General features: G+C 42.4%; 1 protein-coding gene across 1 annotated transcript in view; it reads right to left on the reverse strand.

Annotated features, from left to right (window-relative positions):
* Nucleotides 1-16,158, reverse strand: part of LOC137640050 (SPRY domain-containing protein 3-like) — a 165,674-nt gene extending 149,516 nt beyond the window's left edge. Inside the window, 1 exon segment of the mRNA XM_068372441.1 lies at nucleotides 16,023-16,158. The gene's annotated coding sequence lies outside the window, so the exon portion shown is untranslated.
* Nucleotides 16,159-16,957: the final 799 nt, after the last annotated feature.

Raw genomic sequence — 16,957 nt, forward strand, 5'->3', positions numbered from 1 at the left:
ATAAGGTCTACTGTATAGTGATGTGTGGTTACAATGCACAATTTGGTGTTCTGTACAGTCATTTAGATAATTTAGTGATTAGGTTGAAGAGATACTGTACCAAGAATAAGCATATACAGTATATTATCATTACCCTACTTTTTTATCTATGTCAATATGGTTATATATTCCACCTTTGGACAAGGCTCATTATCAATATCAATGTAAGAAAAAAAAAATTATATGAACAGTGGGTCTGCATCAACATGAGATCTGAAAATCAAGATGGGTTTAAAATATGTAAATGGTGAAAATACCATCAATATGGTGTCAAGTAAAAATGCTTTGACAGAAAATATTTGCTTATAGGACATGAAACCTTATCATACAATGGTATAATATAAAGTTTAACAAAATGAGAACAAAGTAGCTAGAAATCCTCACAAATAAGAACTATTAACTATAACATTGTCAAACCTATTAAAAATTACTGTACATAATTTCTCTCAACAGTTATAACATAACATTCTTATAACTTTACCTCTCTTGCTATTTTCTTTCAAATTCAATTGCTGGGAGTGATTTCCTGGTGTTATATGTACCTCTTTTTTATATTGTTACCATACAATAATTAATAATTGTACTATAATTGTCTAAATGTTTAAAAAATCTTCTCTTTCATGCATAATTTCAACACATGACTGGATTTTTCCAAACTTACAAAAAAATTGTACAATAAAATACATTTTATAACACTTTTAATTTTTATAGGCACAAAATACAATTGGCCAAGATAATTTTCCCAAACCTTTTTGGTATATGGTACTACAAAAATAAATCACAAAAATGATAGTGTCAAAAGTAAAAATCAGTGAAAGGTATGTCATTGTTTAAAAACCTCTTATCAAAGTCTAGAAAAATGAAATTCTTGAAGGCTTTGATTTTCTAAGAGAATTAATCAACAAAATAAACCAATATGGTTTTGTATTTGTATGAAATTCATGTCTGACAACAGAAATAAGGGTTTGAATCAGAAAACCAAAAGACAAGCAAAAATCAAAAGGGTATATGATTGCAAATAAAACACAATCACAACTTTAAAATTCTGAGTTGGCTACTTTAGTTGTAATAAGAAACTGTTGTGTAGTTTCTGGAAACATCCTCTCAATAATTAAAGCAACTGAATATCATAAGGTCCCAGTAAAGAAATGTTTATATATGTTAAGGTCTTACACAAGCAGTTCAACTTTTCTTCATCAACATGTGTTGTCCTTTAATGGAAATATTATATTACACTATACTGTATACATAAAAAAACATCTTATTCCTCATCCTACCAAAAAATGTTGTAATCCATATTTCCCTAAACACCTTTAAGTCCCTAATTTCAAAAGATATGTCTTTAGCACCATATTTATTTTCTTAACATAAAAAAACAGTACAGCAGTTTTAACCAGCAAGGTTTTTTAAAGATATTGATAAAAAAATGAAACACATAAAATTAAATAAAATACAGTAATCTCACTAGAATAATTACAAAATGTGAATATAAAAACCATCAGGAATAAACTAAAGATCACAATATCTTCATTACAGAAACAGTGGTTGCATTCCTTTTTCATTGACTTCTATCAATGGCTTATATAAATTACTGGACATCAGGAACATTACTCCCTCGTTTTGAGAGAAATATCTCGAAAACAGATGAAAGAGTAAGCCTAAATCATATATAGCATACCGTGTACTTGCATAAAAACCCTTTTCTATTTATAAGGTTAAAAAATGACAAACTTATAACAGAGATTGTATTTTTCCTAACATACAAACCCTCATTCTTTACTAGGAGATATTCTAGCGCGAGCTGGAAAATACAGCAGAGAAACCTCAAGAAGGTCGTTAACGACCGGGCAGGTAGTTATCCACTAGTTAGTGGCAGTTGACCGCCGGTCGGTAGCTACTGTTTACCTTCAATCGGATTCTAACTAGGACTATTCTAGGGGGCGGTGACAGAGGGAAGATTTGTGTAAAGAATTCGGGTTTGTATCTTAGGAAAAATACAAACTCTGTTATAGATTGGCATTTGTTCCTACACTTGATACAAACCCTCATTTTTTACTATAGGAGACTTAGTCTTGAGGCTAGGGTGGCTAAGGAGTTCCCAATTCCTACGGAAGATAGTCCTCATACTAGACTCTTTTGAAGAAAAAATCTCCTGTTAACCTTCTTTCTTTGTAGATCCCCATAATCTTAGCACAACTGAAAGTTTGTAGCTTCGTGGAAACAAATGTTTCAGGATGAAGAGGGTCAGTAACATTCGACTCGGACCCTTTCATACTTAGGATTCCCCCGACCTTGAAAAGGGGAAACCTCGTGACTACAAGTATAACTTATACCCTGTGAGAGGAATCAGATGAGTTTCATACCTTATTTCCATTGGCGAGTCCAGCTGAAACTGGCTACAGACTAGAATACCCAGATAGGAGGGAGAAGGAAACGAAGAAGATAGATGGATGTCCTTCTTAAAACCTAGTGTAACACAGAATCCTCAACCAATGGCTACTGTCCCCTGAAAGGGCATAAGGTAGCTACAGCACCTGTTGACCTGCCACAATAGGCTCTATAGAAAAGGTGTCTAGAGACCTATGTGTCACATCGCGCAAATAGTGAGTGGTGAATGTAGATTGGCGTTTCCAGACCCCAGCTCTTAAGACTTGGGAGACTGAGAAATTTCTCTTAAATGCCAGTGAGGCAGCCACTCCCCTAACTTGATGGGCTTTGAGTTGTGCTGCATATGGGTCTCTGTGAATGGCTCTCGCAATAACTTTCTTGAGCCACAAAAAGATGGTGTTGCGAGAGATTCTCTTCTTTACCTTGTTGGTACTGAGGAAGAGATGGCGGAGGCATGGTCTGAAAGGTCTGGTGTGTTTCAGGTATTTCCTTAGCACCCTCACTGAGCACGGTAACAATTGGTCTGTATCCTGTGTTACCTTATTGAGGCTGGAAAATTGAAATTCTTGATAACTCTCATCGGCCAATGAAGGATTCGGAATTTTGGCCACAAAGCCTGGCACGAAGTTGAGAGAGACTTCCCCCCATCCTCTAGAATGGGTGATGTCTAAGACGGACCATGTAGTTCACTGACCCTTTTTGCTGAGGCCAAAGCTACTAGGGAGACAGTCTTAAGGATCAGAAAGTAGTCAGAGGTTCTATTTAAGGGCTCATAGGATGGACCCTTCAAGGAACATAAGATCAGGGACACGTCCCAAGGTGGTGGTCTAATCTCAACTGGGGGCAAGATCTCTCAAAACCTCAAATCAACAAGGTGATATCTTCTGAGGTGGAAAAGTCAACCCCTCTCAGTCTACAGATAAGGCTCAAGGCTGAACGATAGCTCTTAATTACCGAGACTGAGAGGAGCTTTTCCTCCCTGAGGTACAAAAGGAAGTCCGCCACTAAAGGAAGAGAGGGATCGAGTGGAGACACGCCTCGCCCTCTACACCAAGCTGCAAACACTCTCCATCTTGCTTGGTAGAGGTTTGTGGAAGATTGGCGCAGGTGCCTGGACATGTGCTCAGCCACCTTCTCTGAAAAGCCTCTGCGTCTGAGGAGTGACTGGACAGCCTCCAAGCGTGAAGCTTCAGAAAGAGAATTCTCCCATCGGGGACACCACTGTGTGGCTGCGTCAGCAGAAGGGGTTCTGGAGGAAGAAACCTTGGAACCTGAACCAGCAGGGAAAGAAGGTCTGTGTACCATTCTCTGCTTGGCCATGCTGGAGCTATTAGGGTTAGCATGCAGTTCCGGGAGGTCTTGAGTTTGTTGATCACCCTTCTCAACAGGCAAAAGGGTGAAGTTTTGCATTCAGAGAAGTGGTGAACAGGTCTATTGTGGGGAAACCCCACAAAGCTATTACTGCCTTCGCTACTCGAGGATCCAAAGACCATTCGCCACTAAACACTTGGTGATGCCTGCTGAGTTAATCCGCCACGATGTTTCTCCGACCCGGAATAAACTTGGCTGTGAGAGAAAAGTCGTGACCTTCCGCCCACTGGCAAATCTGTACCGCTAGCAAACAGAAGTCTCTTGCCAGAGTACCCCCTTGTTTGTTGATGTACGAAACGGCTATGGAGTTGTCGCTCATTAGCACCACCTCTCTTCCTTGTAGATCTTCTACAAAGTATTTTAGGCCTTTCCAGGCTGCTAACAATTCCAGGTGATTTATATGGAGAGTTTGTTCTATCAGAGACCAGACTCCTGATGCTAACTTCAGGCCTAGGTGGGAACCCCAGCCCCATAGCGACGTGTCCGAAAAAAGTTTTAACTTCGGATTGGGGCTTTGGAGGGGAATGCTTGTTTGGGTATTCTCTCTGGTTGACCACCACTGAAGATCTTGTATCACCAGAGCTGGAACCTCCACTGTCAAGAAAGGGGAATCGTTCTTTTGGGACCAATGGGTCTTCAGATGCCACTGGAGACTTCTCATTCTTGATCTTCTGCCTGGAACTAGTTTTTCCAGGGAGGAAAGATGGCTCAGAAGACACTGCCACAACTTGGCTGGAGGAGGCAGTGGAGACAAGAGTTGGGCGATGGATTGTTCCAGTCTCAGAAGTCTATCTTCCGAATGGAACACCCTCCCTACCTGGATGTTGATGGACATACCCAGATAGTTCATGACTTGGGTTGGAATCAAACAAGACTTCTCTACGTTTACAAGGATCCCCAGATTCTTTCAAAGGTTGAAAAGCCCTCTCAGGTGATCCAGATCTTGTTCCCTGGATGAGGCCAGGAGTAGCCAATCGTCTAGATACCTTAGCAGTCATATCCCGTGCTTGTGTGCCCAGGAGGAAAAGAGTTCGAAAACCCTTGTAAACACCTGCAGGGCGGTCGAGAAGCCGAAGCATAAGACCTTGAACTCGAAACTTCGACCCTGAACCAGAAAGCGCAGGAATTTCCGAGATGAGCAATGGATTAGTACTTGGAACTATGCGTCTTTTAAGTCCACAGATGCCATAAAGTCTCCTGGACGCACCGCTCGGATCACGGAGGCTGCTGTCTCCATTTTGAATGGAGTCTGCTTCACAAACTGATTCGAGGTAGAAAGATCGATTACTGGTCTCCAACACCGCGAGGCTTTCTCTACCAGAAAGAAGCGACTGAAAAACCCCGGGGAGGTGTTGAGGAGTTGTTGGATGGTGCCCTTTAGAAGCATGCTCTGGATCTCCTGAGCTAGGGCTTGCTGTTTCCCGTGATTCTGAGGGGCCTGGGAGGACGAGATCGAAGGAGGAGGAAAGCCTATGAAGGGGATGCGGTACCCCCAACGAAGCACCTTGATGGTCCATTGCATGTCCCCATAGCTTTCCGTCTCCTCCAACTCCCTTGCAGGCACCCCCCTACGCACTGGAAGGGGGGAACCGAGACCCTATTTCTGTCTAGGGATCCTCCCTCTGCCTTTAGCCTTGGGAGGAGCCAACTTTCATCTGCCCATAGATTTGGCCACAAAGGAGGGGCTCTTGGCTGGGAGTGGAGCCGCGGTTGTGGTATTAAGTTGAGGAGTTGGCTGCTGTTGCACTGTGCAAAAGGAGGTAGCGTTTTGCATCACAGTGTCCTGCGTCTCTTTCCTCCAAGTATCTAAGGTAGAGGAAACTGCTCGTTTAGAAAGAGGAGAGGTTGTAGAAGGTCCGAGTTTCTCAAATCTGATCTCTCGGCCTTACCGATGCTCCTATGAAGGCTGGATACTACTGATTCCCTCCTTTTGAGGACCCAATTGTCCCACATGGTCGCTGTTGTAGCAGTTAGGAAGTCCATTATCTTGGCCCCAGTAGCTAGGACTTCCTATAGAGACTGCATGGAGTTTTGGTATGACAGGTCCTCGTGACTTGCTACGTAGCCAACTGTACCAGACCACATGTCAAACCAAGATAAAACCTCCAGAAGGGACATTGAAGCCGCTTTCATTGCCAAGGCTTCTGTGGCTGTGAAAGAGACTGGAGAAGTAGTCTCTCTCTCCGAGGAGCAGCCAGGTGTGAGCCTCGCCGTGAGGGGATCCAGGGTCAGAGGAGAAAGGTTGGCATCTCTGACCATGTAAAAGTGCTTTTGCCTCGTAAACGGGAATTGTAAAAGTTTATGGGATCCCTGAGACTTCAAGGAACCCGTTTCTCCCGAGACTGCCTACGAGACCTTCATCAGATGGCCTGCAGTGTGAACAGACCAGGGAAGTTCAATTCTGGTCTTAAGGTTTGGTGGAGGACGATATAGTCTGTCTAAAGCTGGAGCGTCAGTATGCCGAGGAGACAGATTTAGATCGCCGAGGCCTGAGATATTACACATAGTTCTTAGAGCCTTCAAATAGGAGGATTCTAAGTCCTTTGATGGTTGCTCTTCCAAGTAATACTCAGGCTGCGCTAATTCCTCACAAGTTGTTACAGGAGGAAGGGCGATAGAAGTCGGAGTGTCTGGAGGTAATGGCGAAGTAGGAGACCATATTGCCGTTATTAAAGGGGAAGGCTGAGCGCTGGATAATGGCGCCGCGAGCACCTGACCTTGCGTGGAAGTCGACGGTCTAGGAGAAGGTGACCGAATTATCGGTACTGTCTAAGTAGGATTCGTAGAGATTCCTCTCTTTGAAGGGTCTGAAGAACGAGGTGGAAGAGGTCGAATTGATCGACGATCTGGCATTATCCCTCTGCTCTCAACAGAAGAGAAGAAGGGTTAAACCCCTGCGTCTTCTTCCGAAGTTGTCCTGTCTGAAACACGAGGGCGAGATGACTGACCCCGCGAGAGTATGACCGGAGACTTGCGCGACTGGGAAGTTGAAGGGCAAGAGCGCTCTCTCTCTTTGATGACACGTAACGAAGGTGAAGAGAAGTGCTCTTTCTGATTTTCCTAAAGCGATCGGAGATCCTCAAACTAATATGTAAAGGAGAGGGATCGAGGTCAGGGCTCCCTTTGCCCTTGGCCCCGCTCCTGGCGCGATTAGATGAAAAATCGTAGGAAGAGCTTCTCTTAAGGGAGAGCTTATTACGCTTTGGAGAAACTCTCTTGTGACGAAGAGTGAGAACTTAACGTAGCGCTCTTTTTCTTGAAGCGCTTAGAGCGTTCAAATGATCCCTAGCAAGAGGAAAACGATAGCAAGGCAGAACGATGACGAGAGGAAGCCATCTTCTTAGGTTTGTGACGAGAGCGCTTACAGTCTCGCGGTGAGACGTCTCGTGAAGAAACAGAAGGCGAGGAAGAACGAGAACGATGATGTCTCCTCCCATGTTGCCTGTCTCTCTGGCGAGAACGTCTGGGCGAAGGAGAGCGAGCTCTCCTTTTTCTTCTTCTCTCTCTCTCCTTCCTAGCCTCCAAAGAGGGCGAGGATGATTACGAGGAGGAGGAGGAGGAGGTACTGTGATGTTTGCGCTTGCGACGTTGTGATTTTGTAGAAGTGCAAACGGAGTGCGAAGTAAGCACCGCAGGATCTGAAGTTACTATATCCACTGAAACTTCCGCGGGTGCCAAATGAGTTGACGGGAGGGGGAGGGTTCCAAAACAGAAGGGACCTGAGCCACTACCTTGCCCGCGAGGAACTGGTTCCAAACTTCCTAAGATCGAGAACCAGGAAGTCCAAGGGCAGGCCATACCACTCGTACATGATCTGGAATAGAAGCGGTAACAGAGTCATTCCCGGTGACGGAAGATATTGCCCCACTGGGGCAGGCAACGTGATCCGCCTGACCAAGAGGAATGGGGGTTAAATCAATGGTGCCATTCTTTCTCGACTTCTCCCCAGAGGAGGGAGGCAAGGAAGAGTCTGAAGGGAGAGATCGAGAGGCCGAAGAAGAGGACCGATACTCCTTACCTTTCGACGGCGAACCTGGAGGTAACAAGTCCCTTTTGGATTTCTTCTTCTTCCTCTTCTCGAACTTTTCCCACTGAGAGGGCGACCCCTCTCTACATACTTGGTAGGGGAAGCCTTCAGAACACCTATGACCTCTGCATGTAGGGCATAGTGAATGAGGATCCACCTCCCGCGGTGACAAAGTTGCCACAGGATTTCGGGGGAACCCCGGGACACTTCCTTATAATAGAGGACATCACATCTAACAAAGAAAAGAGAAACAGAATCAATCAAAAACACAACAAAGAAAGGCTAGTCTGCCAGTCAAACAAAAGCAGGAGCAACGGTGTTGCCACTGCGACGGCTAGAATTCGATTGAAGGTAAACAGTAGCTTTCGACCGGTGGTCCCCCAGCACTAACAGGTGTTTAACTACCTGCCAGGTCGTTAACGACCTTGTTAAGGTTTTTCTGCCATATTTTCCAGCTCGCGCTAAAATATCTCCTATAATAAAGAATGAGGGTTTGTATCAACTATAGGAACAAATGTTAGAACAGCACTACAGTACTTGTTCTGTACTGTATATTATGATCTTACCCCTTCTTCACTTTCAATAAAACAATTTAAGTAAAAAAAAAAAAAGTGCCATGTATCTCTAAGTACTGAAGGTACTTTTCACTAAAATAAACACAGCCTTGATGAAAACTAGTGTAGTACAGTACAGTATACAGTTTCTGATAAAAATCCAATTTAAAATATCTGGTAGCTTTTTCATTAATAATGAAATGGTTGTAATTTTACAGCTTGATGAAATTTGGGTTTTGCTCTGTTGGTTAATATTTTGAAGTACTGTAATAAACCTCTCCAAACATGCGACAAAAAAAAAAAAAAATTAATAATAATAATAATAATAATCAAATACCAGAGCGTGATAATGAACACCGCAGATACTAGCACGAAAATGTACAATATGACGATTTTGAAAATAATTTGTATCTATCCCTAACTAATACAATCCTGTAGTTGTTTGCATAGGATATTTCTTTTGGCGAAGCTGGAAGATAGCCAATACACAAAGAAAATACGAAGTGGCAACCCTACCTTCCCACTGTTGTGGGTCGGTAGGGGATGGCTTGGAGGTACCCCAGCCACCTATCTATACTTACAGAGCTGCCTCACTTTTCGATTGCAGGCAGGAATTCAGGGGAACAGGTGATGGCAGGACAATTTTTGTAAACAACTACATGTTTGTATTAGGGAAAAATACAAATTATTTCCAAAGTTGTTGTTTGTTCCCGCACTAACAAACCTTCCGTTGTTTAAATAGGATGACTCACCCTTAGGTGGGTGGAAGTCGGGTTTCTGGCTAGCTATTAACCTGGGTTGTCCTAGAACAATGTTACATTGTATCTTAGGATCAACCTTGACACATCGCCAATAAACCACAATGTGTGTGTTATTGCGGCCTGCCCAAAAGAAAAAAACGTTTGTAAACAATAGCATCTGAATGTTTAGGTAAGTCGAGTTCTAAAAACAGAAGTCTTACATAATAGATGTTCCCAATGATCCCTTGCAAGAAAGCATTAGGGACGTGAACAGTATACAGTAATTGATTATCATCTATATTCGGATACACAAGGGAAGTGATTCTTACTTGCAGAGGTTGAAGCCAGCTTGCAGTGGACCCAAGGAGCTGTACCCCAAGACAGGGGAAAATGGAGAGAGGAAAGACAGACATACTGTACTCTCATTCATTCCAGACTTAGCCTGGGTAACCAATGCCCTCTACCATCTGCTGCTTGTGCATCAAGGAGCCTGAGTAATCTTAAACCACTTGTTGTGCAGCCACCACAGGGTCGATACTAAAAGTATTTTAGTATCGAGCCTTCTGTGGGTCATGTCTTTGAGATAGTGGGCGGTGAAGGTTGTTTGCCGCTTCCACACACCCGCTTGTAACACTTGAGAAATTGTGACGTTTCTCTTAAATGCCAGTGACGTGCTGATGCCTCTGACATCATGTGCTCTAGGTCCTCAAGCTGGAGTAGGGTCTTGTTGGAGAGCAAACTCTATGACTTTATGAATCCACAAAGAGATTGTGTTCTTGGTGACCCTCCTCTTCGTTCTGCCCGAGCTTACAAATAAGACAGAAAGCTGGGGTCTTGTTGCTGCAGTACATTTAAGATAATATCTCAAACTCCTTACTGGGAAAAGTACCAGTTGATCTGGGTCATTGGTTACAGTATGGAGACTTGCTATCCGGAAGGCTGCGAATCTAGGATGCGTGACCGATGGATTTTGAGTCTTAGCAATAAACTCAGGGACGAAGAAGAGTGTCACTTACCGCCATACCCTTGAATGGGCAATGTCGTACGAGAGGCCATGTATGGTAGTTCACTAACACTCTTTGCTGACGTTGGTGAGTAGGAACGCCATCTTCAAAGTGAGATTACGGTCCATTGCATGGCATAGTGGTTCGTAAGGAAGACCCTTAAGGGACCTCAGGACGCGAAACCACATTCCAAGGAGGAGGTCAGATCTCCGACTGGGGGCAAGTGATCTCATAACTTTGTATGAGTAAGGAAAGCTCCAACGAAGAGGAAAAATCTACTCCATTCAATATAAAGGTTAGGCTTAAGGCTGAGCGATAGCCTTTTACCGCTGAAACTGAAAGGACTTTTTCCTCTTGTAGGTAAATAAGGAACACTGCTATTGCAGGAATAGTGGCATCGAGGGGAGAGTTACCCCTTCCATGACACCAACCAAAGAAGACTGTCCACTTAGCCTGTTACACTGCTGTAGAGGACTTACGTAGATGTTTGGACATTTTTTTTGCGGCTTGTCGCGAAAAGCCTCTCTGTCAGAGGAGACGCTGGATAGTCTCCAGGCGTGAAGCCGAAGCGACAGGGCGTTCTTGTGATAGATGTTGGTGTGTGGTTGTTTGAGTAGATCTAGACGTGGAGGAAGTTCTCTCGGGTGATCTATTACCAGATGGAGAAGGTTCGGAAACCATTCTGCATGATGCCATAGCAGAGCTATGAGGGTCATCATTAGATTTTTAGATGCTCTGATCTTGATGAGCAAGCCTCTCATCAAACAAAATGGGGGAAAGGTGTACACGTCAGTGTTGTCCCACCATTGTTGGAATGCATCCTGCCATAGAGCCTGAGGGTTCGGGACAGGGAAATAGTAAAGTGGGAGCCTAAAGTTCAAGCATGTTGCGAACAGGTCCACAGTCGGGGACCCCCAAAAAGTCAGGACTTTCTTGGCTATCAGAGGATTCAAAGATCATTTAGAACCCACTATCTGAGTCACTCTGCTCAAACTGTCTGCGAGTACATTCCTTTTGCCCGGAATGAAGCGAGCTGAGTGTTACCAAATGATCTTTTTCCCATCTTAGTATCTCTTCTGCAAAATGGCATAGTTGCCGCGAAAAGGTACCACCTTGTTTCTTCATGTAAGACACTAATGTGGTGTTGTCGCTCATCGCTCATCAACACCGCCGAGTGACCTGCCAGCAACTGTTGTAAATGTTTGAGAGCTAGGAAGGCTGCTCTCATCTCTAAGAGATTTATGTGCTAGTACCTTTTGGATTTGGACCAAAGGCCTGAGATCGTGTAGTGCAGCAAGTGGGCCCCCCACCCTTGTTTTGATGTGTCTGCGAAGAGCAAAAAAATCAGGAGGAGGGACGAGAAAATCTTGGCCCTTGCATAGATTCTCCACTGCCACCCACCATTGCAGATCCATTAGTTGTTCTTGGCCCATTGGCACTAGGGTATCCGGGGACCTGGTGTGCTGGTCCCACAAGGACTTGAGATGCCATTAAAGGGATCTTGTCCTAAGGTGACACCGTTGGGAACAAGACGAATCAGGGAGGTTAGATGGCCCAGGAGGCACAACCACTATAGGGCTGGCATGTCTTATCGTCTGAGGAAGGGACGAGCCACTTCTCTCAGCCTGTGTACTCTGTCGTCTGATGAAAAGGCTTTTTGCATGACGGTGTCTAATATACCGAGGTACACTATTCTCTGTGATGGAAGCAGTGATGACTTCTTAAGATTTATCATGATCCCCAAATCCTGAAAAAACTTGAGAAGCATGTCTCGATGATGAAGGGTCATCTTCGAGTCTGCCAGAACAACCCAGTCATCTAGGTATCTTAGGAGACGAATGCCGTTCTTGTGAGCTCAGGTTGATAATAGGGCGAACACCCTGGTGAAGAACTGGGGTGCTGTTGAGAGACCAAAACAGAGAACCTTGAATTGAGTGTCTTCCCTCGTGTATGAACCTTAGATTCTTTCTTGAAGATGGATGGATTGGGATCTGGAAGTATGTGTCCTGGAGATTCAATATGCACATAAGTCCATTGGTCTTACTGCTTGAATGACCATGTCTGCCATCTCCATCCTGAATAGAGTTTGAAGGACAAACTTGTTCAGGGGTGAGAGATCTAAGACTTGTCTCCATCCCCCAGTCGCTTTTTTTGCCAGAAAAAGTCGGCTGTAGAAGCCTGGAGACCCGTCTGAGACCTTTTGGAGAGCGCCCTTCTACAGCATGGTCTGGAGTTTGGTCCAGAGGGCCAGCTCCTTTGCTGATCCCTTTGCATAGGAGCTTAGAGGAATTGGATTCTGAGTCAGAGGGGGAGATTGTATGAAAGGGACGCGATATCCTGAACTGACCACTTCGATCGTCCAGGGATCAGCCCCGTGATGATGCCACCTCTGCCAGAGGCGTTGCAGGCATCCTCCCACTGGTGGTCTGATGTGAGGATTGCCCTCCCTAGTGGGAATGGCCACCTCGGCTGCCTCCTGCAACACCTTGGTCTTTGATGTCGAGAGACGGGAAGAGCTGGACTGATCTCTAGGGGGTCAAGGAGCCCTCCCATAAGGCCGAGACTGATGACCTTGAGTCATGGCTCTATGGAGAGAATCCTTGGAGGATTTTCTCCACCTGTCAGCTGCTTGTTCCACCTCTCAGGATTGAAGAGGGAAGGTCCCTCGAGGGTCAACCCCCCCAGTACCCCTAGGTTGCCACGGAGTAAGTCTGTGCTCCTACTCGACCGACTCCCAGAGGAAGGTGGGCGAGGAGGAGCTTTGGGAAGCAATCCAGGGGTGCGGGAAGAAGCCCGAGCTCTTTTTGCTGTGGAGGCAGACTCCAGGGGAAAAAGATCTCTCTTAGCTTTCTTCTTCCTGCGCTGCCCGAACTTCTCCCACTGGGAGGCAGACCACTCCTGACACTCGTCGCAGGGCGAAGCCTGCACGCAGCGACACCCCTGGTGGGCAGGACAAAGCAGAAGGGGGTCTGTGTCCAAGGAGGACATGAAGCCGTCACAAGGGCGACCCTCGCGACCAGGACAAATACACATGGGAGGGTTAGAAGAAGGAGCACACTCACACCTGAAAAGAGAAAGGAAGCGCGTAAAGCAATGGTTGTATGTCTAATGGCCAGCCTTGAGAAGAGGTGGAGAGCAGATACGTCCTATCTTAACTAGTAAAAAGAGAAAAGTGAAGCAGCTCTGTGAGCGGAGATAGGTGGCTTTGGTACCCCCAACCACCACCTACTGACCCACAACAGTGGGAAGGTAGGGTTGCCCCTTGCATTTTCTTTCAGTCAATTGGCTGCATTCCAGCTTCACCGAGATATATCTTATGTAAACAACGGAAGGTTTGTTAGTGCGGGAACAAAAAGAAATTCTCTTGCAACCAATAAATAAATTTACTGGTCAGGTAGGATGCAGTGTTCTATTTTAAGTAAGATTGTATTGCTGTCTTAATTACAACTTTTCTAAATTTTCATCTTGTGGCCTTTTCTCCTCAAGATTTTTTCCATTACAGTATACACATGAACCTAAATTTTTACTTATCTATTTTTCCTGTAGTCTAAAATAATTTCACATTGCTGTTGGTGCTTATCACCAATTATAGTTTTTACAACTAAATAACCAAAGTTTCCCACTGTTTGATGTGATGGCATGGTTAATACTGAAATGTAAAATGCATAGTACTGTACAGATACTACTGTTTATTGCATGCTTCTTGCAATATATGATTCCACTATGCAATTACGACCTAAATAATATTTTAACTTTTTCAATCGTAAATCAAGCTTTCACCCTGGATTAGGGAAGTTATGCTATTCCGGATGCTGGTTATAGTTACAGTACTTCTTTACAATGAGAGGTTATTTTCGCATTGTTACAGTATTTCATAAACATTTATACGTCAGCTTTTCTATTTATAATAATAAACATTTATGACAGATTTAAGTCTCTTCCTTAGTCACAAATTAAACAAAGGAAAGAGAATTCAATAGCCTTTCCTTATTTTCCCCAACTAAAACTCCGATGTCATCAGGCTCAAACTGTTATTATTCTTTACCAAACTTGTTACAAATCTAGGTACTATTTTCAACATAATGCATTAACAATTTATTCAAAATAAGGATTACAAATGTGAACTTCATAAGGTTTGGGATATATGGTTATGTGTTCTTTGATATGCTACAGGTAAATTTTTCTCACAGTTCAGTAGTTTAAACAGTACAGAGTAGGTATTCAATTCTAATGCTGCAGAGTTAGGGCTTTTGAACAAGGAGAAAACAGAGAAGTCGAGAAAAGTTTGCTATAGGTCCTTTCAAATGCTCAATAATATGAGAGATTTCATATGGCTCAAATGAAGATCAACCTGAATTAAGTTATAAGGGCACACAACAAAATGGCCACTCTCATTACTAAAATGTCTATGGTAAAAAGAACTATACAATTCACTCTTTTAAAAATATTCAAATAATTATCTAACATCACTGTGCAATATCTTTTTCATTCATATGGGTTCTATTTATACAGTACGTGTACATATTCAAATCAGAATACCTTTAGGTTTCTATGATTTTGGTGCATTATTCTTTTCTTAATTCCTCTTAGAATAAGTTAATTTTCAACACATTAAACTTACTCTGCTGGGTATTATCTCTGTGCTATCAATTTCTGCAAACCCTATTATACTCTTTACTTTTTGTTGATAAAATTACAGGGAAAACCACTCAAACAGAACTTTTGAAATATGCAAATAAAATACTTTCACAGTAGTAAAGAATTATCTATAGATATCTGGATAGTTATAAATCCCTGAAACAATGAAAAACAAAATGAATCCCAAGAGCATAAATTAGACGAAAGTTTTAATGGCCTCTAAATATCTCATCTCACCTAATTCAATGAGGCATACAGTATAAACGGTCATAAGAGCATTGACTATATATGCGTGAGATCAAAATACTGTACATTATTGTATTATTTCATTTGGTTTCACTATTGCCGCTAGAACCCTGTCATGACCACTGACAGTGCAAGAATCTACCTGAGCCTTCAACTTTATTTTGTGCGTGAGGCTCAATGGAAAACCATCGTTACATTTTGAACTTAACCTAAATGACATCCGATCATAACATGTACAGTAATTCCTTACAGGCATGGGCATGTAGCATACTAGCACGGATCCACTTAAGGCTAAATTATATTCTACAAAGCAGTCATTAACCTTAAAGCAAACTGGCCTATCGTAACTTAATCTAGTTAGACTAAACAAAGCAAACAGCCATGTCTAGTCCGCATTAAACAGTAACAAAGGACTTTTAATTCAGTTCTACAATGCCAAGTTTTCTTTACACAGCCTGTAAAAGAATTGGTAGCCAAGAAATGAAACAAATGAATACCACAACCAGGCCAAAACTAAAATAACCCTAATTCCAATATATTTCTCAATACAGGTTATATGTCTGAATGCCTCATATCCCAGAGTCTGGCCTAAGCTTTGAAATTAGTCACAAAATATAAATTCAGGCCGGTTTATCCCAAGCTACACAAAATCTATAATAAATAGCCTCACTTGTTTCTGAAAGCAATGAAACCAAAAGACATTCAAATGTAGGTTAGGCGACAGTTTATCGGCGAGAAAACAGCACTTGTAAAAGCAGCTACGTTTAATGCTTTATAAATTACACAAATTGTGTATAACTTAATGGCAGACAAGAAATCGTGTGTTAGTAAAAACACACTTGACAGACAATCTCCAGCATAGGATACTATGTAGTGAAACAACACAGGAGACTAGACAAATATGTACCTTGTCTACGCTGATTGCGTACACAATATGGGATTTATTCGAAAATCACGATTATTTTCAGACGACTGATTATCCAGGAACGTTTGTAATCCTATTTCAAGAAATTACCTGTCTCAGCCTTGGTGTTTGATTAAGTTATGACAAAAATATGTTTAGAGAAAATTCACAGACAACCTGACACCACAGATCGAAGAAGTCCTGTATGTATGTATGTATGTACGTGAGGTGTGGGTGTGTCTGCGCAAGCGCCAAACGCTTATATTGACATATTCATAATTTACGCATTTGGTTTTGAGTTATTCCTGGTCTTTTGGTGAAGTTTCGAAGAAATATAGTGTGTTTTAAGATCACTCAACTATTATCTACGTTAGTAATTAAGAAGTGACAATTACACTGCCAAGGAGTTTGTTTATTTTTGATCAGCTGATTGGCATGGCTTCCAGACGTATGATTCCAAACCAATGGCTGTCATTTGACATCTGTATATTTATGGATAGTCTATATGAAATTCGTTACACGAACTCGAAGTCATAAATTTCATGAACACGTTATACTTGTATTGTTGCAGCCAAATTAGCATTGGCAAAATCATTCTATTCAATGTAAACTACATTTTCATTTAAGGAATGCAAAAATATCGAGCTCGATCTCTTGATATATAGTTAAGCACATCTACAGTGTTGTTACCAAATAGCCTACAGATTTAAAATATAATTTCTTGGTATAACTCTTTTATAGCTAACACTGTGACGATAATCTGTAATGCCTAGAATCAAAAGGGGTAAATTGAATTAAATTGCTCGAGAAAATCTCTGTATAATATACCATTAATTAATACCTAATTTATCTTGTTCAAAATAATATTATGAATTTATAAATCAACTTGACAGTTAGACTTGATAGTTATAATAATTTCAATTCAAGACTTTATTGGGATATTCTGGCTATTCATAGTCTTCCCATAAGTAAATGGTTAAATTTATAGAAAATTTATTAAAAAAAAAAGAGACCCAGTAAGGGGGCCACAAATTTACTGCCTTATA

This window comes from Palaemon carinicauda, chromosome 4 (assembly GCF_036898095.1).
Source record: "Palaemon carinicauda isolate YSFRI2023 chromosome 4, ASM3689809v2, whole genome shotgun sequence".
NCBI lineage: Eukaryota > Metazoa > Arthropoda > Malacostraca > Decapoda > Palaemonidae > Palaemon > Palaemon carinicauda.